We start from the raw sequence: 24,174 nt of genomic DNA on the forward strand, positions 1-24,174 counted from the left end.
GTCACTTAACGCTAGCACAATCCTCACAAACGCTGCGCGCTAAGTGTTACGCTTACGAAAATATATATATATTTTTTTTTCAAATGTACAGCATCTGCATTTGCCGTGAGCCAGGGTTTATTTATTTTTCCTCTTTCGCAAGTCGATCGATACGACGTCTGCCTGCTCTCGGACATTTTTACGCTTACCCCAAATATAACCGCGCCCGCCGTGCGAGCAAGTTGGTTTAAGCCACGCGTTTGGGAACGTCAATAACGGAAACACAAGTTTCGTGGCAGGCAAAATGTGATCCCAGCGAGCTTTGCGGGGCATAAAGGCTTCATGTTTCCACATCTCGCTTTCGGGGCGAGAAACGAAGAGGGGGACAAATAAGAGCGCACAGCTACTGACGCAACAACACCGACAGAAAAAAAAAAGAGGGGACGTTTTGGAGGAACAAGCTACGCAAGCTCCCACCCACCTGCCGCCGCCTTACTCTACCTTTTTGTTTCTTTTTTTTTCTCTCGTTTCCGCGAGACTGGGACCGAGACAGGCCTCATACGAATTTCCTTACCACCGCTCACTTATTCATGGACGCTGCATATATTCTGTTTCGAGCGGACCGGATACAAAATTCATCGCATGGACAGGGAGGACTCGGGAGCGAATAAAAACACGTGTGAAGAAGATCACGTAGGTTATGGTAGCGCGTACAGGTCAGTGCATAAAACACCGATGGAGCCGACGCTGACAGTACAGTTACTCAGAATTAAAAAAAAAGAACTTGCTCAGCGCACATACACAAAGAACGACGTAATGCAAGCGCTGCAAATGAGACGTCCAAGTAGAAGCGTGTTTTAGTGACCAGCATTCCCACAGATCACATCACACGTGGTACACTATACGATACTGAAACATGGCGCCTTTTAAAAAAACGCAACAGCCGTGCGTTCTGGGCCGTCGCAGTAGCACGATTCTTTTCTGATTCTGTTCCTTGACACACGTCGTGAATGGCGCAGCCATGACCACTTAACGGAAAGACTGGGCCTGGAGGCGCGCAGGAAGAAAAGAATGGAATGGGATATAATAAAAGGAATTGGTACACTATACCGGCTCAATGCCCTAATTAGCAGCCCACAATTGGGAGTAGCAGAGTCCCTGTTGACTTTAGCGTTGACAGGCTGCTTTAGTATAAAATCAGGCCAGAGGTCACTACATGGAAAGAAGACAGAAACTGTAATTAAGTCAATACGTATGATTGACATAAACATTGCATTAAGTATTTTGCCCCACCTCAGATTACGACAGCGCTGGTACATTGATGAGCGCCCGAGTCAGCCATTAACCTGATCATTTCCCTTGAACTCAAAAGGTAACCTTGGCAAGAGAGAGTTAAGCAGATCAAGCCTCGAACTGATAACGGCGCTAGAAAAAAGCTGAGAGAGAGAGAGAGAAAGGAATTTTAATGAGAGGGAAAAAAGTGGAGACGTCGGCCGGAGGTAACATGACCCTGGCCTGCTACTCCACACTGGGGAAAGGGAAGGGGAGGAGAGGGAAAGTGTGAATGAAGGTTGATGACTGCGTAATACAATGAGATTCATGGGTGATGTCCACACGCGCGCGCACACACACACACGCACACACACACACACACACACACACACACACACACACACACACACACACACACACACACGCACGCACGCACGCACGCACGCACTGGCTGGCTGGCACTCTCATCGCGGTGAGTAGACGCACGTGAAAATCATGTCTTGAACACACACACCGACACATCTCATTAACACACCCTGGAGTAGGGGCTCCATGAAAAAACAAATGTAAACAGTGTAAACTGTGTAAACCGTAGGTAGTGCACAGGCAGTCACAGACGGGTATCCAGGCTTATTTTACATTAAAAAAAAGCTGCGATTATCAAAATCGCCAATGAGATTCTCACGAAAAATTCCGCTGCGGGTTCGCCGATGGAAAGCGACCCGGTTAAGGATCTCGTCGGTGGTGGCGCGAGAAGCTTTGAAGATGGAGCGAGCGCAAAGACAGATGCGTTGCACTAGTTTGAACTGTTTTCTTTAAGACTATGCTCCTCGGTGAGGCTGGGTTCACGTTACTAGGTGATCAGTGAAAGCCTGCACCTACGTGAAGCGCTTGTTAACACCAAAATTAGCGTGTTAACATTTTACGTTCATTTGTACAACGCTAAGAAAAATAGCAAAACTCCGTAGCTAAACAACGTGCAAAGCAGGGACCGTATAATACACAAAGCAACGATAACTCATGCTATTGATCATGCTTTAAGTACCGGACGGTCCATAGTATCAACGAAACAAAATAATCAAGCTAATAATAATAACACCGGAAATAATGCACCAAAAGAGATAACAACGCTTTTTTAAAGTTACCCAGGCGCACCCGCAACAGCTTTTTCTGTACACTCGCTACACAGAAGATTCTTTATTAAGCAGTTATCGAACCAAAATCTTTACTCGATTCGCGGACGCTATTCCTCAAGCTAACCTCTCAAGTCTCAGGTAATACGTAGATGGCTTAGGAGCCGCTCTTATCCTCTCAAACGACATAGCGAGGCATCTGTTACAGTATTTAAACGGGCAGCGGGCAAGCGGCAGCCGACGAAAACAGACAACAAACAAACGCACCACCCCCCCTCCCCTCTCCAACTTCCCCTGCGCGGAGAGGATGGAGCGACCGGCAACACTACACTATAACCTGCGCTGTCGTTTATAGCCGCTAGTCTGTAGCCAGCGGCTCCGTTTCAGAGCGCCGAGTAAGAGAGGGGAAGGAAGAAAAGGGAAAGAGGGTGCTGGCGCAGGGAAAAGGAAAACGGCAGCGGCCGGTGGATAGTTACTCGCGCCGCGTCAGGAACGGGGGAGAAAAGGGAAGAAGGGGGGCGCTCTCTTCCGATGCATTATGTAAGTGGCGGCCGAAGCCCCTCGAAGCCCAAACGGCGCGGGAAAACGGCTCGCGCGCTAGCCGCTGTGCGTCGTTACCGCGCGCCGCGTCGATGGCGTGCGCGACGTCCCTCCTTTCCCGCCGGCCGCTCGGTCGGAAAAGCGCGCGTGCGGGCATTTCTCGAAGGTGGCGAAGGCAGGCGGGAGCGCGCGCCTTAACGTGCCTTACGTGCCAAGTCTTCGCGCCGCGTCGGCAGCGAGGAAGTTGCTCGTAAAATAGCTCGGAGGAGGAGGAGGAAGACGGGGTATGCGCGCCTTTTCCTGGCTCTCCCTAACCTCCTTATTTCCTTTCCGCGTATAGTAGGCGTGGAGCAGCGCGCGGTCAGTGGATCGAAGCGGTGGGCGGCTAAGTCAGCAAAGCGAACGAGGTCGAGGTTGGTGGGCGAGGGAGGGAGGGCCCCTTCCAACAGTGACGAACGACTGGGATCGATGCGTGCCAAATGTTTCTGGATGCACGGAGGTTTTTGGGCCTAAAGTGAAGGAAAAGACCCATCTTTTGACGGAACTAAGTCGGCCTCAGCGGCAACCCCTGTTATCACAGACTAAGCGTTTAAAACTTTCAGAACTCCTTTTGAGCGTCACGTGTGCAGCCACGTACGTGGCGTTGAGTTAGCATCAACTATTGATCGTCCAAATGGAACGGGGAGTGCAAGTATTCGTTCTATAAGAAAATAATGATATGATCTGTACTCACAGTAAATTCAATGCCAATGATCTTTTTCCTCCTACGCCGCCTTTTACATCCTCAAGTTGAAAGAAGCAGTTGACGATGGCCGCAAGCGGGCACCTGTAAAGAAAGCAGAACCACCCGAAATTTAGCATCCTAATTCTTTACACAGCCATGGACTCGCAACCATGCTGAATTCCAATAATTTTGCAAAAAGAAAGAAAGCGAAATATAGCACGCAAGTAAGAAAAGAAAAAGCAGACCGCGAAATTCCGGCACGGTTTCAGCCGTTGCCTTATGCATTTAGGCCTCCCTCCCTAAACTGCATAGGGCCAAAAGCGAACAAGACGACAGCACGCGAGGGCAGTACAAGAGCAGGGCGCGAAATTCTTTTCCTGTCGAAAAGTAAACAACGCTAAACCAAAACAAAAACATAAAGAGCAACACCCGGGGGAAAAACGCAACGTTTCGAAGCGGAATTCCATAGTTTTTTTTACTCGACCCCCGCCTCTCCCGTCCAGTCCAACCCCGCACGTAGCGGCCATCAGCCGCTCCACCCACAGCCAGCGCTGGAAAGGCAGCGATCACGATGTGCTCCGCACGCGAAACAGCTTAAACGTGGAATTCCTCCGACGTGGGCTGAAGCCAAAAAAGAGACAGAGATCACGCCCAGCTATGACAACTTTACGCCGAACTCAGAAAGAATCGCAGCCAAAAAAGCAGCAGGCGAGAATATTTTTTTTTTATTATTATTTCGCCCTTCTTCATATGGAGCTGTGCGCCGAGAAGGCGGAAAGTTCAGGCCGCTATGTGCGCACAAAAGACAACCGCAATGTGTATACGCTGGCGAGGCGCACAAAAGAAGCGGAGAATCTCTACAGGCAAATTAAACAGCCGTTGTAGCTGCTTTAGCTGAAAGGCCCCAGCAGCCAACCACCAGAGCGCGGTGCCGTTCTACCTGAGCCGCCGTGCAATATATAGCTGTGTGCTGCGAGCTTGCGGTAGGCGTGAAGCAGGCACTGTGTGCGCTGAAATCCCAGCATCGGAATGCGAATCAAGTGAGCGGCATGTAAAGCGGAAGAGAAAAGGGAAACAAAAAATAACAAAGCGAGGCAGTGGGAAGGAAAGTGAGAGAAAGAGAGACGGCGAAGATTCGAGAGTGGTTATTTTGTCTTCTCTCTAGGTAGGGGCCATTTTTATCCGGCAAATTCGCCAAGAATTCCGGGAATGCCCGGCAAAAGAGTGAAGAAAAACTACAGGGGAGATAAACTTGGTGCCTACCGAGACGGTGCCAGTGCGAGACAAAAAGGTGGAGGATAAGAAAGAGATGTTAGGAACGCAGCTCTTCTGAAGTGCAGTTCAAACAAAAAAAAGTTCTTTCTTAAGCGTGTTCAAGATTTTTTTTTTCTTTTTGTAGATTAACAAGAAGAATACAGCTGGCTAGGACCGAAAGAGACAGCCCCGCAGTGTACGTATACCTCGGAGAATGTTTAGCGCGCATTCTTCAGTCGTGCGGGAATTCAGCGAGCTGCGGCGATTTTCGAGGTCGGAAAGTTGGCAAACTCTACACCACCGAAGAACAAGTGGCCCGAAAGGAAATTAAATTACGGCGCCCGCGTTTCGAACTCGGGACACATCGTACACTCTGGCGTATGCCGGTCAGCGGACCTCAGCATAATCTCACCTTGTTCCGACGGTGTCGTTTTGTCAATATTATATATAGTACGTACTGCACACCAGCGCCATAGCGCACACAAGCACCATAAGCGTGGAGGTTTCACTTGAGCCGTGCATTTCTTGGACTTTTTAGCCGAAATTTAGGGTTCAGCAATGTCTTCCTATGTAAAATCTATAGCTTTGTGGTGGTGGGGGGAGGGAGGGCTCAATGGCTCCCCCTCCCCTGACATATAATAGGTTTCGTGCGTACTGCAGGGGCACAGGTTCGGTACTACGTGCAAGTTGCATAAATTGTTCTGAAATACTCTACTTCAAATGATTATTAAAGCGAAGAATTGATAGTTTTTAAACCGAACATTTTGCCGGGCAGCGTAATCACTCTATACTTTGTCTTACAGTTTTTCATATTTCGTATACATCCTCTTACAATCACAAAACAAAAATACAGCATGACATCAGAAGAGATTAAAGAATTCCGTTCCCGCCGCGTTCAGCCCACATGAACGCTATTCCGCCCGGCCCAGAATCGGGAAACAAAGAACACGAGTTAGCCGGTGAGATGCACTGCCGGCGAGGAGCGCAGTGACAGCTACAACAACGGCCTTTCAACACCGCTACCATTTTTACTGCTTTATCTTCGGAAAGCATGATGCGCACTCCGATGCGCTCACGCTCCTGGACGAGAAAAAAACGAACGCGGAAACGCGAAAGGAACAAAAAAGTAACAGAAACTAAGCTCGAACGGCGCAACCCTTCCACCCTACATAGGTTCTCCGAAATGCGCGGTGCTGTGAGAAACAAACCAAACCGAGATACACAAACCCAGCAGTAACAAAAACACAGCGTCTGGCGCCCGACGAACACGAAGCGCCGTTTTTTGTCCCCCCCCCCCCTCCTTTTTTTCTTTTCCTTCCCTAGCAGAGAATACAACGAAATCCCGGATGCACTCTGAGCGCATCTTCCCACGGGAGAGGAGTCCGCGAGAGAACACGTGTCCTTTTTCCGTCTAAAACCCCTCATCATGCTCCCGCCGGAATCTTCGCCATTTCACTATCCGCGGAGACCTCGGAGAAGAGTAAGAGGAGGAAAGGTTGGGGACGGCGCACGCCGGAAACGGCCATCACCGCGGGCAGGGTCGCGCAGCGCAGCCTCACCAAATAGCCTCCACACGTATGTATACTACAGGCGAAGGGCGCTATCATCTCTCCCTGCACCACAGCCAGAGAAAGAGAGAGAGCAGGGCAATCTACATGAAAAAGTGGCACGTTGCATGCGCCGAGCACACGTTACGAGACCCCCCCTCCAATCCTATTCGCCTTCCCCATACATACAACGCGTGCCTACTGCTATACATACGGCGAAGGACAATCGAGGGGGGCTCGCGAGTGCACGGCCCGCCGTTGGAGGAGCATCGCAGTTTGCAGCTAAGTACACGTTTCCGTAAGTGCACGGGGATTTGGCGCACGAGCCTATGGGATAGTATAAGCGGCGTTCGGAAGCGTGGTACCGACCATATATATAAGCACGATTGTTTTGCTTCGTCGAGTTCCTTCGTTTTCGTTGCCGTTGCGCATCGTTTGCTTTCTCTATAGTACACGTGCGAGAGACGGTGGCCTCCGACGACATCGGAATAACAGCAAAGCTGCGCGGCGGGTAACTCCCCGTGAGGACGTTGCGCGGTATAACATCTGTATATACCCTAAACAAAAGAGAGTAAAAGGGAGTGAACTGCCCTCTATCGCAAAAGAGTATGCACTAGAGGACAGCTCACTCTTTATGCGTATACGTGTTTAGAGTGTATACGCACGCAGAATACCACTGAAGGGATGACAAGGAAAATCGAGAGATTCCACGGCGGTGTGCTCAGCAAGAAACATGCACAGAGGAAGGAACAGAGAGAGAGCGAGAGAAAAAGGAAAGACAGTAAACGCATACTGTGTCGAAACAGGCAAGAACGAGAACAATTCGAAACATGGCTTGCCCTGGCAACACGAGGGTCGAGTGGCAAACTCACGGAGCGGTAGAAAGAAATAAAAAAAAAGGGGGGGGGGGGGGGGGGTAGAAGGACGGTTTTAGTGTTGGAGCTTTGTCGTCACGGGGAACAAAGATGTACACATGCAGGCTCAAAAAGAGCGACCCGTATACAGCGACGAGAAATCCGCGTGGTGAAACGCGATACAGCGGTTACGACCCGGCCGCGAATCGCCGTGATTCAGGGAAAGTGCCGCTGCACCTTGGGCAGCCGCCTCATAAGTGGCCGTAAACCTTTTTCTTCTTCCGGCTCCCCTTCTTTTCGAGTTTTCTAGCGACTCTCAAAACAGCGACGTAGAAAAGAACTTACCAATAATAATAAAAGAAAAAGGCGACAGGCGCGCGAAAGCAGTGGACGCGGAGGGGGAGAAAAGGAAGGGAGGAGGGAAATGCGGGATTGTTCCCGCCATTTTCGCCAGCCGCTTCCCTCGAAAGTTTGACGAAACCTTCTCGATGTCGGCAGATCGACCGACCACTAGCACAATCTGCACGGATATTTCTCAACTCGGAAGACTCGTTTCGTTCTTTGCACCAAACTCTCGACGCTTATCACAGTCAGCGTATTCTTCTCCTACGTGTTGTAAAGTTTCTCAGTGTCCAAAATAGGAGCGACGGTCTGACCAGCACTGCAGCAAATTCAAGCTTGCCACATTTAAAAAAGGAAAAATAAAAGACGGACTAGAGATGGGGCAAAAGGATAAAATGACACGAGTCTTGCTTCCCGAAGCATGACAGCACAAATATAAAGTTTGGTTAACGAAAACTATCAGGACTGCAACAAATTCTATCTTTCCACATTTAAAAAAATAAAAAGAAGGCGGCGCATAGAGGGGGCAGAAAGACACTTTTTTTTCTCTCTCTCTAAACATAACAGCACAACTGTACAGTTTGGTTCACAAAACAAAAATCGTAAGCGAACAATGCCGTCAAAATTAGGCAGGATACGCTATGCATATTAAGGTGCACAAAGGAATCAGGGCACGGTAAAAAAAAAAAACTTCATTTATCCTCCTTCCTACGCACATCTGAGCCAATTTTAGCAAACACCGCGAAAAAGCCGGAGGGGCCAATCAAATCGCGCTGCATTAATTTATTTCTTCCCTGTCTCGAAGCCCAAATTTTGAAGCCCCATTAATAGGCCTAGGGAGTTCGTCAGGGGCACCAAATAAGGCAGACAGACAATTTCATTATCTATTCGATGAGGCTTCGGTGGATCACCTCATTAACTTACGATGACTCGGATTACAGAGTTATACTAAACGCAAGGGCATCGTCGAGAGCCATCGAAAGAGGAACTGTTGGCGGATGAATCGAGCGCGGAAAATAGTGCTTCATTAGCAGCTGCAACGTAATATTCAGGTTTTTAGACGACGACGTATCGCTTTCGCGAAAAAGAATCTCGACCGCCCCCATCGAAAGCTTGTTAGTTGCGCAGAGGCACCAGCGTTGGTTAGGACGTGCGCATGATTGTCGTTAGAACGTAAACATGTTGACTACCCCGGCGCAGATCGGGAAACGAGAAACTTTTCGAGTGGGGACTATTTAAAGCCAGTCTGCGTGGTCCTTGACGTTTCCCTCCACAAATTTAACGAGCACACTCATTAAAAGCGCAAAGAGGAAACCCGTGTGGCTCAATTAAAAACAGTTCTCGGTATTCACCAGTCAAGAGCTTGCTCGAGCTGTTTTTCCCTGTTCCCAACGCGGGAAATGGCGACTTTTTTTTTTCTTTTCTGATGACAATTTTTGGAAAGCGCGGCCTATATGTTGCAACCATTTTCTTGAATGAATCATGGAAAGGTAAGTCCTTCATGGCCTCTTCAGAGGGAAGGGGTTATATGCCTGCGTTTGTTCAGCGATGAAATATTCGACCGCTGGGATTCTATACCCCCCTCTAACAAAGAAGCCTCCACAATCTTTCAACAAACTCTAAAGCGACCTTGCTTGAAGTGAAGTGTTGTTGAAATATTGTAAACGCTTGTCTCCTTTATTAGAACTTCTTTATAAATGGTGAACCGGCTTCACCTCAATGCCGCGCGACCATCTAATGGCGGAACTGTCTATTTAGAAAACAGACGTGGGCGTACATCTCCGTTCTATATAGCAGGACATGTCTAGGTGGTTACTGCAATAACACGCCCACTTGTGTGGCGTAAACAAGTTTTTCTCCTTTTTATCGTCCTCTCACCGAATACCGGGGAAGCTATGCTCGGGAAAAACAGCAACGAGGCGAAGCCGACTTAAAGAATTATACATTACAGGTCAAGATGCACTTCCGCATACGCGACAAACAACAGCTTACGTTTCCAAAGGAGTGAATGGGCATTTAAATAAAAAAAACGGGAAGAAGAGCACATTAGGCTGTAGGAAGCAGCATTTTGAACATCAATAAAAGGTCATTCGCCGTTCAACGCTTCACTTCAGCCTTTCGTCGGCATTGACCAACCTTCGAAGCATCACGAAGTACACAGTCCCACATATACCCACACACATCGGCGTATACAAACGCACACGCTCTAAACAAACACTTGGACGAACGAGAGCGCGGCAGAAACAAGGGAGACAGAGACGCACAATAGCAGGTAGGTGTTTTTTTTTTCTGTTTGTTTGCTTGGCGAACCGGCCGGTTGCTCTTGTCTCGGCATTCGAAAAGGTTATATCCCACGGGAGAATCTCGCAAGGCACAAGAATTGCTGCGCGAAAGAGAGAGTGAGTGAGACAGACCCAGCGCACAGCAGCAGCCCAAGGTTCAGATCCTTCCCTCTTTCCCTAGTTTTTTCCCTACTTTTCCCACTGCCCCGCCCGAACCTCCTCCCACTACCGCCCAGCGGCTCCCGGGCGGCATTCGTCGTACCGACGACGCATCTTGCGCTGTTTGCTCACTGCTGCTGCTGTTGCTGCCCAGTTTTTCGCGATTATTTCTGGACGCCCCTTTTCTTCTGCCCTTTATCTCTCGCCCCTCCTCCTCCCCGCCCTCTTTCCTCCGTTGCCCGGGGGGAATCAGAGTGGGCCACAAATCAGGTTTCAAAAGTTGAGAAATAAGAAAACAGTTTGCCGAGGCGCTCTCGAAAGCGGACCTGGCGTTTCATCGCGATTGGTTTTGTACACCTTTGTTTCCTTGTCTTCTTTTTTCTTGTTTCTTTTTGCTCGGTCCGATGCGCTTGTTTCTTAGCGAGGGATTGGATGGGAGCAGCGGCGACGCGTTTATTGGGTTACGGCTTCATGAAAGCGGGATGCGAGCCATGCTTGGCGCTCGAACACGGCGCGCGCGTGTGTTGCGGTAACCTCTAGGACGGCTTGAAGTTTCTAGGAACCGACGACACTGCCGCTACGGTTGCTGGCGTCCCGCCACTGTGGGACGCGCGCCCGCAGGGCACAGTTCAAAGCGGTGACAACGGTATACACAGCCGACTCAGCCCTACTGCGCGTCTGTTACCAAACACTCAAGCCGTATTAGGGATTGCAAAACCCGAAGAACCTCTTAAACTGTCGTTCATCCTGTAAGACGCAACCAATCCGGATCTGCGGCTGACCGTTCTAAAAGCCTAGCGTTTCAAGCAACCTCGTTCAGTCGGCGGCCACGTCAAAGAAAGCAGCGAGAAAGGCAAACTCCAATCATTATTCGCCTTTTGTTCGTTCGGCGCTATGATTTATTCCTTCGTTTCGTTATTCGCTTCCCCTTCGGGATTCTCCCTTCGCGATGAAGACACCCGGTTGTCAGGCAAAAGGGGTAACGTCGGCTGAATATGTCTCGCTCCAAAAGCGCCCAAAGCAGCAAAAAGATTTCAGATACGCGATTCGCGCTGTACAGAGATTTTCTCGCGCGAGGCCTTCATCGTTAACAGGTTCTTATTTTCGTTTTTTGTTTCTTCGAAGTGTATAGCATTCATAGCCGCCTCGCATACTCGAGATATTTTAGAATCCACCGTATGACATCCTCAGCAAAAGTCTCGGTGAAGCTTGCAACGACAGACGTATTATATCGCCCACTCCAAAGAAAAAGAGTTCTATCGACACTTCAGGCTTACCGCGGCCGCGGCACGCAATACTGTCATTACGACACTGCACTAACTCTTCAACAACAAAAAAATGCAAAACTTCACTAGGAGAGGTAATGAAATAAAACTTGCACTAACGACTAATCAATCAGTGTAAAATGTCGAACAGTCTTCCCTTCTTGTCACTACTGCTGCCGCTGATATGAGTATGTTGCCAAGGGTGAACAGCAGTTCAAGCCTGGCCGGAATCACCAAACTCTTTCCAGCAGGAACGAGTTTGGGCAATCCCTACACACATACTCTATGAGTCGCAATGTGTCGAACGTCTTCGACGAATTCAGTTAAAGAGCAAACAGAACCGCCAACGCCTGTCCTGCGAGGTGTCGTGGCCTGCGGGCAAGCGAGAGCCAGAATCAACGCATGGAGAGGACTCTCAAGTGCAGCCACACCAATACAGATGGCGCCACGGGAGCGCGAGAAAGAGACAGGGGGACCGGGCTTGCACCTCCTCCACAAAGCGTGGCCGGGTCGTTGACACGACAAGCGCCACCGTGGACACACAATGGACGCACACGCATACATACGATCCCCGCACACAGCGCAGAGCGGCCATGCGGACTGGCACAGACGGGCGAACGCAATGCTGTCCGCTGCGCCCAGGCGGAGGCAGCGCCACGGTTCGTTGGCTGCCGACCCCGAACCGCTGTAGGTCGTTCGCCGCCGTGGTGCGAGGGGCGAAGGCAGTGTCACAGCGGAAGCAAGCGTGCACAAACAAAGGCAAAGTGCGGCACGGTCTCCGGAATCTATGAGAGGGCTCGAAAGGGTCCGGCCCCAACTGGGAGATTTATGCCGAATGCTTGTTAGGCGACTTGCCTGCGCTGATCCTCTTCGCTTCATAGGGACTAGGGACCTTTCTTCGTAGACAGCCCGAGGGCAGACATGTCCGGCGCTGCATTTGGGGGGACGCGTTCGCAGAAGTGAGAAGACTTTAGGCACGAGTCTGCCGCGCGTGGCTCCAAAGGCTATGTACATCCGGACAAATCTTTAGTTGGCGTGCGCGATGGCCGCGTTTTCCGTGCTCCTGCTGCTTATGACGAAGCAAACTTGCGAAAATATCAAATCTAAGCACAGGCTCACTAAGCCCGTGCTTAATATTGAGCTTTCCGCAAGTTTGCTTCGTCGTAAAGCGCAGGAGCGCAGAAAATGCGGCCGTCGCGCACGCCAGCTAAAGGTTTGGACGGCTGTACACCCGGCATCAAAATTCGTATTGCTTTTAACCCGAAGTCGAAACCTGCAGCGTGCTCTTTAGAGCGGGAAAATTGCAGTGCGCACGTCATTTTCGCCCAGGCTGCAAGGAAGTGGCTTCTCTTTTAATTTCAGTGGCTCGCGTGCACCATAAAATTTCAGCGCCGGGTGTTCCTGGAGAATCGCAAGGAGTTCTGAGGCCGTCGGCTCATGTCTTTTCCTTTGTTGACCGGTTTGTTTTGTGAAGAAAATGCTGGAGCACTAACTAGTCTTGCCCTCGACGGACACCTGAAGCGAACCGTGAGGGAATGGTGAAGGAGGGAAAGAATGTACAAGCATTTCGCGGTCAGCAAAAGTGAGCAACCAATAATAGAGAGCGTCTCCCATTTACATCATCATCCATTGTCTACATACCCGCAGATTAGAGCCTGTGGTCCAGGAGCCCTGAGAAGAGTGGACACTAGGAGATCGCTTTTTTTTTTTTCCTGAAAAGCCTTCGCCCTTCCGTGGCTTTCCGATTGTAGAGTAAACCAACCGTTGCAAGGCTCGCCACGCGTGGGTGCCCCTCAAGAAGCGCGTCCTCCAGGAGCAACACCACCCCGACATTACTACAGCCTGGTGGCAGAGAAAATCACACGCACGCCGGACAAGCACCGGTTGGGTGCCATTTCCGCCATAACCACCAACCTCGAAGACAGCCCTATTCCGCCGAAGGAACCGCTGCTCGAGTCAAGCAATAACCCAAACTGCGTTGCTCCGGTCCCTCCACAATCCACCCCAAGGATTAAAGAGAGAGCAAGAAAAGCAAAAACGCATCTCGCACCGAGCCGTGAGATGATCACGCCTCACGGCTGCAGCTGTCTCTGATCACGGCCCCGCATGCCATCCGGATGCGAGGAAGGAACACACCGGCGGCAGCCCACGATATGCGCGCGTTATCTGTCCCGCCCCCAAAATTGTTGCGTCCTCTTCGCTTCAGGTAATACGTTGCTCCACGTGGTCACCGTTGCCTGCCTGCCCTGCCCCCCCCCCCCCCCCCCCCCCTCTCGTGAGCTGCTGTGCCACCTGCGCTGTGCAAGCTCTCACACCGAGACGGCGCACCGAGCCACCCTCTCTTTTAATTTACTTTTTTTAGTGACCTTTCCCTTCCTTCGATTCTCTCCGGACCGCAGCTGCCGGACGAAAACAACCGCGTGGCTCCTCGGAGGAGCTCGCCTCAGTGTATTTTAGTGTCAGGCGCGGCTCAGTGGCTCTCTCTTGCCAGCTCTGCCGGAACGACGCGTTCGCTTCGTGAAAACTGACCGAACATCTGGGGGGAAATAAAACGTGGTTTTGAAAGTAGCATGCAGGAGCGATAGGCTCGAAAGCGCGGGAAAGAAAAACCATTAACCGTACTTCAGTTTTTATTGTGAAAAAAAAAAAAAAAGGGAAGGCCAAAACGGAGAATAAACTGGGCGGAGAAACTGGGATGCTGCCAGTTTTACGCGCAAAATAATTTTTCTTCTCTATTTTCCGCTGCCCTCAGTGAACTCGTAAACGCGGCCATTCGGCGGCTATCACGAATTTTATAGGGGTAGGTTGTAAAAGGGGCTGCGATATGTGGCTTCTGCTTTGGCAATCACTCTTGCGCTGATTCCGTTATCTCCACACCTGGGAATCCAAATTTTCGCACGCTCCTCGGCGTCTACTTCAAATTGTAACGAGCTTCAATTCCTTTAGTTTGTTCTTTTTGTGACCGCGTGCTTGGCACTGCAATCAGGGGTAAGAGTGAGAGAACTGCACTTCGAAGATCTGAATCGAGTATACGAATAAAGCTGCTGAAGATCAAATCCAGTACTTATCGAATACCTTACGAATATTCGCTACTTGTGCGAACATTCGTACCAAACTCATATACCCAGCTGCGCCTGAGTATAGTGGCAGGAGTGCGATACCTGCGCATGCACAGGTCGCGCCTCGAAGAACCGGTTCGCCGCAGCAGATCTCACTATGCTAAATCTCTCTATAGTGAAGCGCTTGGAGTGGTATTATGGTATAGGGCTACAACCTATGGAATTAGAGCCATAATTACCAATATTCTATATTGATTCATATTTCAGCAGCTAGAAAAAACAAGGACAAAATATAAATATGAATACTATAATATTGTCGCGTAGCGAGCTTCGCAGGTTTCGCGCGCCAGTTTCTCTGACAGGCTGAATGTGTTCTTCTCCCCGCGTTGCAACTGTTGCTGTCCGTGTGCTCCCTGCTGTGCGAGGAGCCATTAGAGGGGCTCACACTCCGACATTTGGCAGAGCCGTTTTCTCTGGGGCTCTTTGTAAGCAGGCATTGTGCGTCTCCTCCCCGGCCTTGTGTGAATGTTTAGTTAGAGTAAAACGCAGTAAACTGCGAGGGGGCGAGGTCGCCCAAGGCCGCGTCCGGGCCACCAGAGCGGGCGCGCGGACCCCCTGTGGTTTGCAGGAGAGTCGCGCGAAGTGATTGCCTCGGGCGGCACACTGCCCGGCGGACCAGATATGCCGGAGACGAGCCGCGAGGGCTGAAGGCGCGGACGGCGGGTCGCGTGGTGCACCGACTGCGAGGTTTGCGTTCCCTGTGTTTCGGGTGTCGTTTTGTGTTTTGTATCTGTGTGCCGAGTGGAAATGCGCACGTCTTCGGGGAATTTTACGCGGTGCTCTCGAGTAAACAGCCTCGTGGGCACCGGCGTGCTATTGGCTGCTCTGTTTTAAAGAAATCCTTGTCATTGGCTCCGACAACAGCATTTCCGATTGGCTACTAGAAGTGTCCCCAGAATCCTGGGCAAACGCATTTAAGAGCGGGTTTTTGGCGCGAAGAGGGACTCGAGAGAGGAACGGCTGCCTCCCGGCTGCTGCTCGGGACCTCCGCTCCAAAGATGCTGCACGCCCCGGGGTATGACTGACTGTTTTACTATGTGACCTCTTATATTTTTGTCTCAGTTTCCAAGTTTAACCAGTGATTCGCATCTATCTTCAATAAATTAAGTTGACCAATGCATCTAATCGACGCCTGCTGGTCCCCTTCTTCGATGCGGCGGAGCCACCGTTCCGTCCCGACGTACGCTTCGTTACAAGTGGTGGAGGTTGCGAGGTATCGAAGACCCCGCTCTACTCGAAATGCGCCCCAATCTGAGAAGTGAGCAAAGCCGGAAGCCCGCAGACTTCATTACGATGACGAGCCCACAAGCGAGACCATCTATCGTCCCGCCTGTGTTCAGGGGAACCCCGGAGGAGTCCGTGGCCGAGTGGCTGACCTGTTACGAGCACGTCGCTTCGCTCAACTCATGGGACAACGAAACAAAGGTGAAATTCCTTTATATTTCTTTGGACGGCGATGCGAAAAAATGGTACACTACGGAACTACTGACTGGTGCGCCAAGTTCATGGATCGAATGGGCGGCGAAGCTCAAAACTTGCTTCAGCAGCCGCCACGCTAAGGAAATCGCCTATTTACGACTTCAAAACCGGGTGCAGCTGCCGTCGGAGTCTCCGGAGCAGTATTTTTATGACGTTCTGCAGCTGTGTGCGAGGGTGGACGCCAAGATGCCGGAAGGGGATCGACTGCGTCATTTGCTGCGGGGCCTCCAACCGGCGACCATGGAGAAGATGATAATCGCCAACCCGAGCACATGCGCAGATTTTTTGCAGACATTGCAGCGCCTCAGCCAAGCTGCGCTGATGGGACTAACTGCTCGAGGTCTGCCGACCCAAGCCAACGCCGCCTACCTGACAACCGAGCATAACGCTTGGGGATTGGCCATCCCTGCAGCACACGCCGTCTCCGGAGAGCCTCACGTGTTGCCCACCTTCACCGCAACATCCCACGGGCAACAACAAGCGGACGCAGGTGAGAAGAGATTTGAGTCAATTGCCGCCTCCCTTGAGTCATTATCCGCGCGGTTAACGAGGATCGAGGAAGAACTCTCTCGTGCCCGTGCCCCGTGGCCCCCAAGTACGTCGCGTGCCGACGACGGACGGCCACGGTGCAACTACTGCAACCGAAGCGGCCACATAGCTCGTAACTGTCGCCAGCGATGCAGAGACGAAGACCGCGAGCAAAGAAGTGTGCGCGCCGATCAAGCCCCCAGTTCGGGAAACGGGAACGGCCGGGCCTAGGTGGTCAGCCCAGCCGGTCAGTATGTATGAGGAATGAGAAACAGCGTCTCAGAGTCCCAGTCGAGGTTAACAACTCGAAGACCACCCACTTGATTGACACCGGCTCCGACAACATTAGACCAGATCCGGAGAAAATAGCCGCGATCGAAAAGCTCCCAGCCCCGAAAAACAAGAAAGGAGTTCAGAGTTTCCTGCGAATCTGCAATTATTATAGACGCTTCATCAAAGACTTTGCTCTAATTTGCCGGCCTTTGACTAACTTGACCAGAAAGAATGTTCCGTTTGAGTGGGATGCGGCCTGCGAGGCGGCAATGAAAGCGCTCAAAGAAAAGCTGACTACATCGCCAGCTTTACGTCAATTCGAGCCCGGCAAGCCGGTCGAAATCCATACCGATGCCTGCGACTACTGCATTGGTGCCGTGCTGGTACAGAGGGAAGACGGTCGAGAGCATGTCGTTGCGTACGCCAGCCGTCATCTTAACAAGGCAGAGACCAACTACAGCACAACAAAAAAGAAATGCCTGGCTGTTGTGTATGCCTGCAAACAGTTCCGCCCGTACATTTTGGGAAGCCAATTCACCGTAGTCACCGATCAAGCCAGCCTCGCATGGCTGATGAATGTCAAGAATCCGAACGGACGCCTCATGAGATGGTCCCTGCTATTACAAGAGTTCGACATGACGCTGAAACACCGCCCTGGTGTGAAGAATGCAAATGCCGACACTCTTTCTCGCCTGCCACATGAACCGGCACCGGTTAGTGAAGAAAACTTTGCACCGCTGCTTGTGCTGGGTCGCGTGGATATAGGTAGGAAGCAGAGGGAAGACCCTTGGATGAAGGAGATGATCCAACACCTCGAGAACCCGGATTCACCCGTTGTCAGAACACTGAGAAGAACGGCACGGTGTTTTCGAATAATCGAAGGTGTGTTACACAGGAGGGCGAATGGATTCGAGGAAGACTGCGACGCAATGGTCATTCCAAAAAGCTTACGAGCTGAAATAATAAGAAGCTGCCACGATGATCTCACAGCGGGCCACTTCGGAGTCAAGCGCACCTGGGAGAAAATACGTAAGCGCTACTTCTGGCCTAAGATGTTCGCACAGGTGACGAACTACGTGCTCTCTTGCCCTGACTGCCAGACTCAGAAAGCCCCACCTGACAAGCCGATCGAGTTGTTCCTCCAGCCTATACCTCCGACAGAGCGGCTTCACCAGGCGTGCGAAGTAGTCGCTCAGCGCGGGAAGCAGCGGCAGCAGAAGAACAAAAAGGCATACAACTCGAGGCGACGTAATGTTTTCTATCCGGGAGACCTCGCGTACGTGTGGACACCTTCTCGGTCGAAAGGGAAGACCTACAAACTGCTCCAAAGGTACCACGGGCCGTTCCGTCTACTTCGGCAAGTGGCAGAGAACAACTGGGAAGTCGTCAATCGCACCGGTCGCAAGCGAGATGTCGTCAACGTCGGCCGTCTGAAGCGCTGCCACACTCGTCTGGATTCAGAAGAGGACGCCGACGACGAGTCACTAGACAGTGAATGTGGAAATGGTTGTCGTGAGTTCGCGCGCAATGTTGATGTACCTGGAAAACCAAAACGCGCAGTGTCCCCTACAGTGCGACCCAGCGATCACGAAACGTCGGATGACAGTGCGACTGAGGTGTACTCTTACAGCCGGTCGTCCCCTGATTGTGGCCGTGCGGGGGCTCACACCGAGCCCAAAGTGGTCAAGACGCATGGGTGTGAAAGTGACACCGAGGAGTACTACAGTGCAGATGAAGGAACAAACTAAAGTAACTGTTGGACTGCCCCTTCCCACAGACAACTTGTGTTTTGTGCCAATCTGTACATACGGACATTTTGAGAGTGCAATGTAAAGTTTTCGATTGCATTGTTAAATCTGTATGTTTCTGCGTCCTGCCTGTATCATGCTTATCTAAGTAATTTACGCGTTCGTTTTTCCATGCCTTGTATAGTACAGCAGATGTATTTATTGTATTCAGTTTAGTCTTGTTGTGCGTTACTGTCTAGTGGATTTTCTTATTTTATTGCCTTGTATCAAGTGTGCACGCCTTTCCTTTGTATTCGATTCTTGTAAACGAGTGGGACACTCTTTTTCGTAGGAGGGAGGTGTCGCGTAGCGAGCTTCGCAGGTTTCGCGCGCCAGTTTCTCTGACAGGCTGAATGTGTTCTTCTCCCCGCGTTGCAACTGTTGCTGTCCGTGTGCTCCCTGCTGTGCGAGGAGCCATTAGAGGGGCTCACACTCCGACATTTGGCAGAGCCGTTTTCTCTGGGGCTCTTTGTAAGCAGGCATTGTGCGTCTCCTCCCCGGCCTTGTGTGAATGTTTAGTTAGAGTAAAACGCAGTAAACTGCGAGGGGGCGAGGTCGCCCAAGGCCGCGTCCGGGCCACCAGAGCGGGCGCGCGGACCCCCTGTGGTTTGCAGGAGAGTCGCGCGAAGTGATTGCCTCGGGCGGCACACTGCCCGGCGGACCAGATATGCCGGAGACGAGCCGCGAGGGCTGAAGGCGCGGACGGCGGGTCGCGTGGTGCACCGACTGCGAGGTTTGCGTTCCCTGTGTTTCGGGTGTCGTTTTGTGTTTTGTATCTGTGTGCCGAGTGGAAATGCGCACGTCTTCGGGGAATTTTACGCGGTGCTCTCGAGTAAACAGCCTCGTGGGCACCGGCGTGCTATTGGCTGCTCTGTTTTAAAGAAATCCTTGTCATTGGCTCCGACAACAGCATTTCCGATTGGCTACTAGAAGTGTCCCCAGAATCCTGGGCAAACGCATTTAAGAGCGGGTTTTTGGCGCGAAGAGGGACTCGAGAGAGGAACGGCTGCCTCCCGGCTGCTGCTCGGGACCTCCGCTCCAAAGATGCTGCACGCCCCGGGGTATGACTGACTGTTTTACTATGTGACCTCTTATATTTTTGTCTCAGTTTCCAAGTTTAACCAGTGATTCGCATCTATCTTCAATAAATTAAGTTGACCAATGCATCTAATCGACGCCTGCTGGTCCCCTTCTTCGATGCGGCGGAGCCACCGTTCCGTCCCGACGTACGCTTCGTTACAAGTGGTGGAGGTTGCGAGGTATCGAAGACCCCGCTCTACTCGAAATGCGCCCCAATCTGAGAAGTGAGCAAAGCCGGAAGCCCGCAGACTTCATTACGATGACGAGCCCACAAGCGAGACCATCTATCGTCCCGCCTGTGTTCAGGGGAACCCCGGAGGAGTCCGTGGCCGAGTGGCTGACCTGTTACGAGCACGTCGCTTCGCTCAACTCATGGGACAACGAAACAAAGGTGAAATTCCTTTATATTTCTTTGGACGGCGATGCGAAAAAATGGTACACTACGGAACTACTGACTGGTGCGCCAAGTTCATGGATCGAATGGGCGGCGAAGCTCAAAACTTGCTTCAGCAGCCGCCACGCTAAGGAAATCGCCTATTTACGACTTCAAAACCGGGTGCAGCTGCCGTCGGAGTCTCCGGAGCAGTATTTTTATGACGTTCTGCAGCTGTGTGCGAGGGTGGACGCCAAGATGCCGGAAGGGGATCGACTGCGTCATTTGCTGCGGGGCCTCCAACCGGCGACCATGGAGAAGATGATAATCGCCAACCCGAGCACATGCGCAGATTTTTTGCAGACATTGCAGCGCCTCAGCCAAGCTGCGCTGATGGGACTAACTGCTCGAGGTCTGCCGACCCAAGCCAACGCCGCCTACCTGACAACCGAGCATAACGCTTGGGGATTGGCCATCCCTGCAGCACACGCCGTCTCCGGAGAGCCTCACGTGTTGCCCACCTTCACCGCAACATCCCACGGGCAACAACAAGCGGACGCAGGTGAGAAGAGATTTGAGTCAATTGCCGCCTCCCTTGAGTCATTATCCGCGCGGTTAACGAGGATCGAGGAAGAACTCTCTCGTGCCCGTGCCCCGTGGCCCCCAAGTACGTCGCGTGCCGACGACGGACGGCCACGGTGCAACTACTGCAACCGAAGCGGCCACATAGCTCGTAACTGTCGCCAGCGATGCAGAGACGAAGACCGCGAGCAAAGAAGTGTGCGCGCCGATCAAGCCCCCAGTTCGGGAAACGGGAACGGCCGGGCCTAGGTGGTCAGCCCAGCCGGTCAGTATGTATGAGGAATGAGAAACAGCGTCTCAGAGTCCCAGTCGAGGTTAACAACTCGAAGACCACCCACTTGATTGACACCGGCTCCGACAACATTAGACCAGATCCGGAGAAAATAGCCGCGATCGAAAAGCTCCCAGCCCCGAAAAACAAGAAAGGAGTTCAGAGTTTCCTGCGAATCTGCAATTATTATAGACGCTTCATCAAAGACTTTGCTCTAATTTGCCGGCCTTTGACTAACTTGACCAGAAAGAATGTTCCGTTTGAGTGGGATGCGGCCTGCGAGGCGGCAATGAAAGCGCTCAAAGAAAAGCTGACTACATCGCCAGCTTTACGTCAATTCGAGCCCGGCAAGCCGGTCGAAATCCATACCGATGCCTGCGACTACTGCATTGGTGCCGTGCTGGTACAGAGGGAAGACGGTCGAGAGCATGTCGTTGCGTACGCCAGCCGTCATCTTAACAAGGCAGAGACCAACTACAGCACAACAAAAAAGAAATGCCTGGCTGTTGTGTATGCCTGCAAACAGTTCCGCCCGTACATTTTGGGAAGCCAATTCACCGTAGTCACCGATCAAGCCAGCCTCGCATGGCTGATGAATGTCAAGAATCCGAACGGACGCCTCATGAGATGGTCCCTGCTATTACAAGAGTTCGACATGACGCTGAAACACCGCCCTGGTGTGAAGAATGCAAATGCCGACACTCTTTCTCGCCTGCCACATGAACCGGCACCGGTTAGTGAAGAAAACTTTGCACCGCTGCTTGTGCTGGGTCGCGTGGATATAGGTAGGAAGCAGAGGGAAGACCCTTGGATGAAGGAGATGATCCAACACCTCGAGAACCCGGATTCACCCGTTGTCAGAACACTGAGAAGAACGGCACGGTGTTTTCGAATAATCGAAGGTGTGTTACACAGGAGGGCGAATGGATTCGAGGAAGACTGCGACGCAATGGTCATTCCAAAAAGCTTACGAGCTGAAATAATAAGAAGCTGCCACGATGATCTCACAGCGGGCCACTTCGGAGTCAAGCGCACCTGGGAGAAAATACGTAAGCGCTACTTCTGGCCTAAGATGTTCGCACAGGTGACGAACTACGTGCTCTCTTGCCCTGACTGCCAGACTCAGAAAGCCCCACCTGACAAGCCGATCGAGTTGTTCCTCCAGCCTATACCTCCGACAGAGCGGCTTCACCAGGCGTGCGAAGTAGTCGCTCAGCGCGGGAAGCAGCGGCAGCAGAAGAACAAAAAGGCATACAACTCGAGGCGACGTAATGTTTTCTATCCGGGAGACCTCGCGTACGTGTGGACACCTTCTCGGTCGAAAGGGAAGACCTACAAACTGCTCCAAAGGTACCACGGGCCGTTCCGTCTACTTCGGCAAGTGGCAGAGAACAACTGGGAAGTCGTCAATCGCACCGGTCGCAAGCGAGATGTCGTCAACGTCGGCCGTCTGAAGCGCTGCCACACTCGTCTGGATTCAGAAGAGGACGCCGACGACGAGTCACTAGACAGTGAATGTGGAAATGGTTGTCGTGAGTTCGCGCGCAATGTTGATGTACCTGGAAAACCAAAACGCGCAGTGTCCCCTACAGTGCGACCCAGCGATCACGAAACGTCGGATGACAGTGCGACTGAGGTGTACTCTTACAGCCGGTCGTCCCCTGATTGTGGCCGTGCGGGGGCTCACACCGAGCCCAAAGTGGTCAAGACGCATGGGTGTGAAAGTGACACCGAGGAGTACTACAGTGCAGATGAAGGAACAAACTAAAGTAACTGTTGGACTGCCCCTTCCCACAGACAACTTGTGTTTTGTGCCAATCTGTACATACGGACATTTTGAGAGTGCAATGTAAAGTTTTCGATTGCATTGTTAAATCTGTATGTTTCTGCGTCCTGCCTGTATCATGCTTATCTAAGTAATTTACGCGTTCGTTTTTCCATGCCTTGTATAGTACAGCAGATGTATTTATTGTATTCAGTTTAGTCTTGTTGTGCGTTACTGTCTAGTGGATTTTCTTATTTTATTGCCTTGTATCAAGTGTGCACGCCTTTCCTTTGTATTCGATTCTTGTAAACGAGTGGGACACTCTTTTTCGTAGGAGGGAGGTGTCGCGTAGCGAGCTTCGCAGGTTTCGCGCGCCAGTTTCTCTGACAGGCTGAATGTGTTCTTCTCCCCGCGTTGCAACTGTTGCTGTCCGTGTGCTCCCTGCTGTGCGAGGAGCCATTAGAGGGGCTCACACTCCGACATTTGGCAGAGCCGTTTTCTCTGGGGCTCTTTGTAAGCAGGCATTGTGCGTCTCCTCCCCGGCCTTGTGTGAATGTTTAGTTAGAGTAAAACGCAGTAAACTGCGAGGGGGCGAGGTCGCCCAAGGCCGCGTCCGGGCCACCAGAGCGGGCGCGCGGACCCCCTGTGGTTTGCAGGAGAGTCGCGCGAAGTGATTGCCTCGGGCGGCACACTGCCCGGCGGACCAGATATGCCGGAGACGAGCCGCGAGGGCTGAAGGCGCGGACGGCGGGTCGCGTGGTGCACCGACTGCGAGGTTTGCGTTCCCTGTGTTTCGGGTGTCGTTTTGTGTTTTGTATCTGTGTGCCGAGTGGAAATGCGCACGTCTTCGGGGAATTTTACGCGGTGCTCTCGAGTAAACAGCCTCGTGGGCACCGGCGTGCTATTGGCTGCTCTGTTTTAAAGAAATCCTTGTCATTGGCTCCGACAACAGCATTTCCGATTGGCTACTAGAAGTGTCCCCAGAATCCTGGGCAAACGCATTTAAGAGCGGGTTTTTGGCGCGAAGAGGGACTCGAGAGAGGAACGGCTGCCTCCCGGCTGCTGCTCGGGACCTCCGCTCCAAAGATGCTGCACGCCCCGGGGTATGACTGACTGTTTTACTATGTGACCTCTTATATTTTTGTCTCAGTTTCCAAGTTTAACCAGTGATTCGCATCTATCTTCAATAAATTAAGTTGACCAATGCATCTAATCGACGCCTGCTGGTCCCCTTCTTCGATGCGGCGGAGCCACCGTTCCGTCCCGACGTACGCTTCGTTACAATATGAACCTACACCAACCCACTCAATTTAAGATTCTATTCAATACTGACTTCAGAATTGTCTTCCGCTGGGCTAGTTTATGAAGACTCAAAAGGAGGTCAGTAAATTAACTCTACGACCGCCGTGTTATACGCACAGAAAATTGGTTTAATACCGGTAGCGACATCTCAGAAGATGAAAGGCGCGAGAACCACTTCCGAGCCATCGGGTATCCAAGATGGCCATCCACGATCGAGTTTATCAAAGCAGGGCATAGTGAACTCCCCTGACCCCTACCGCGTCA

The 24,174-nt window shown here is 51.6% G+C and overlaps 1 protein-coding gene across 4 annotated transcripts in view; it reads right to left on the reverse strand.

Moving 5' to 3' along the window:
- Nucleotides 1–24,174, reverse strand: part of LOC149342503 (uncharacterized) — a 239,808-nt gene that overhangs the window by 111,515 nt on the left and 104,119 nt on the right. For 3 of the 4 annotated variants that reach the window (XM_089544890.1, XM_089544888.1, XM_089544889.1), the window contains exon 2: nt 3,658–3,750. The exons of the other annotated variant lie outside the window; for it this stretch is intronic. The gene's annotated coding sequence lies outside the window, so the exon portion shown is untranslated. The remainder of the gene's footprint in view (nt 1–3,657; nt 3,751–24,174) is intronic. 4 annotated transcript variants of the gene reach the window in all.

Source organism: Amblyomma mixtum, chromosome 5, assembly GCF_055824585.1.
Source record: "Amblyomma mixtum isolate Tamu chromosome 5, ASM5582458v1, whole genome shotgun sequence".
In the NCBI taxonomy this organism is placed as follows: domain Eukaryota; kingdom Metazoa; phylum Arthropoda; class Arachnida; order Ixodida; family Ixodidae; genus Amblyomma; species Amblyomma mixtum.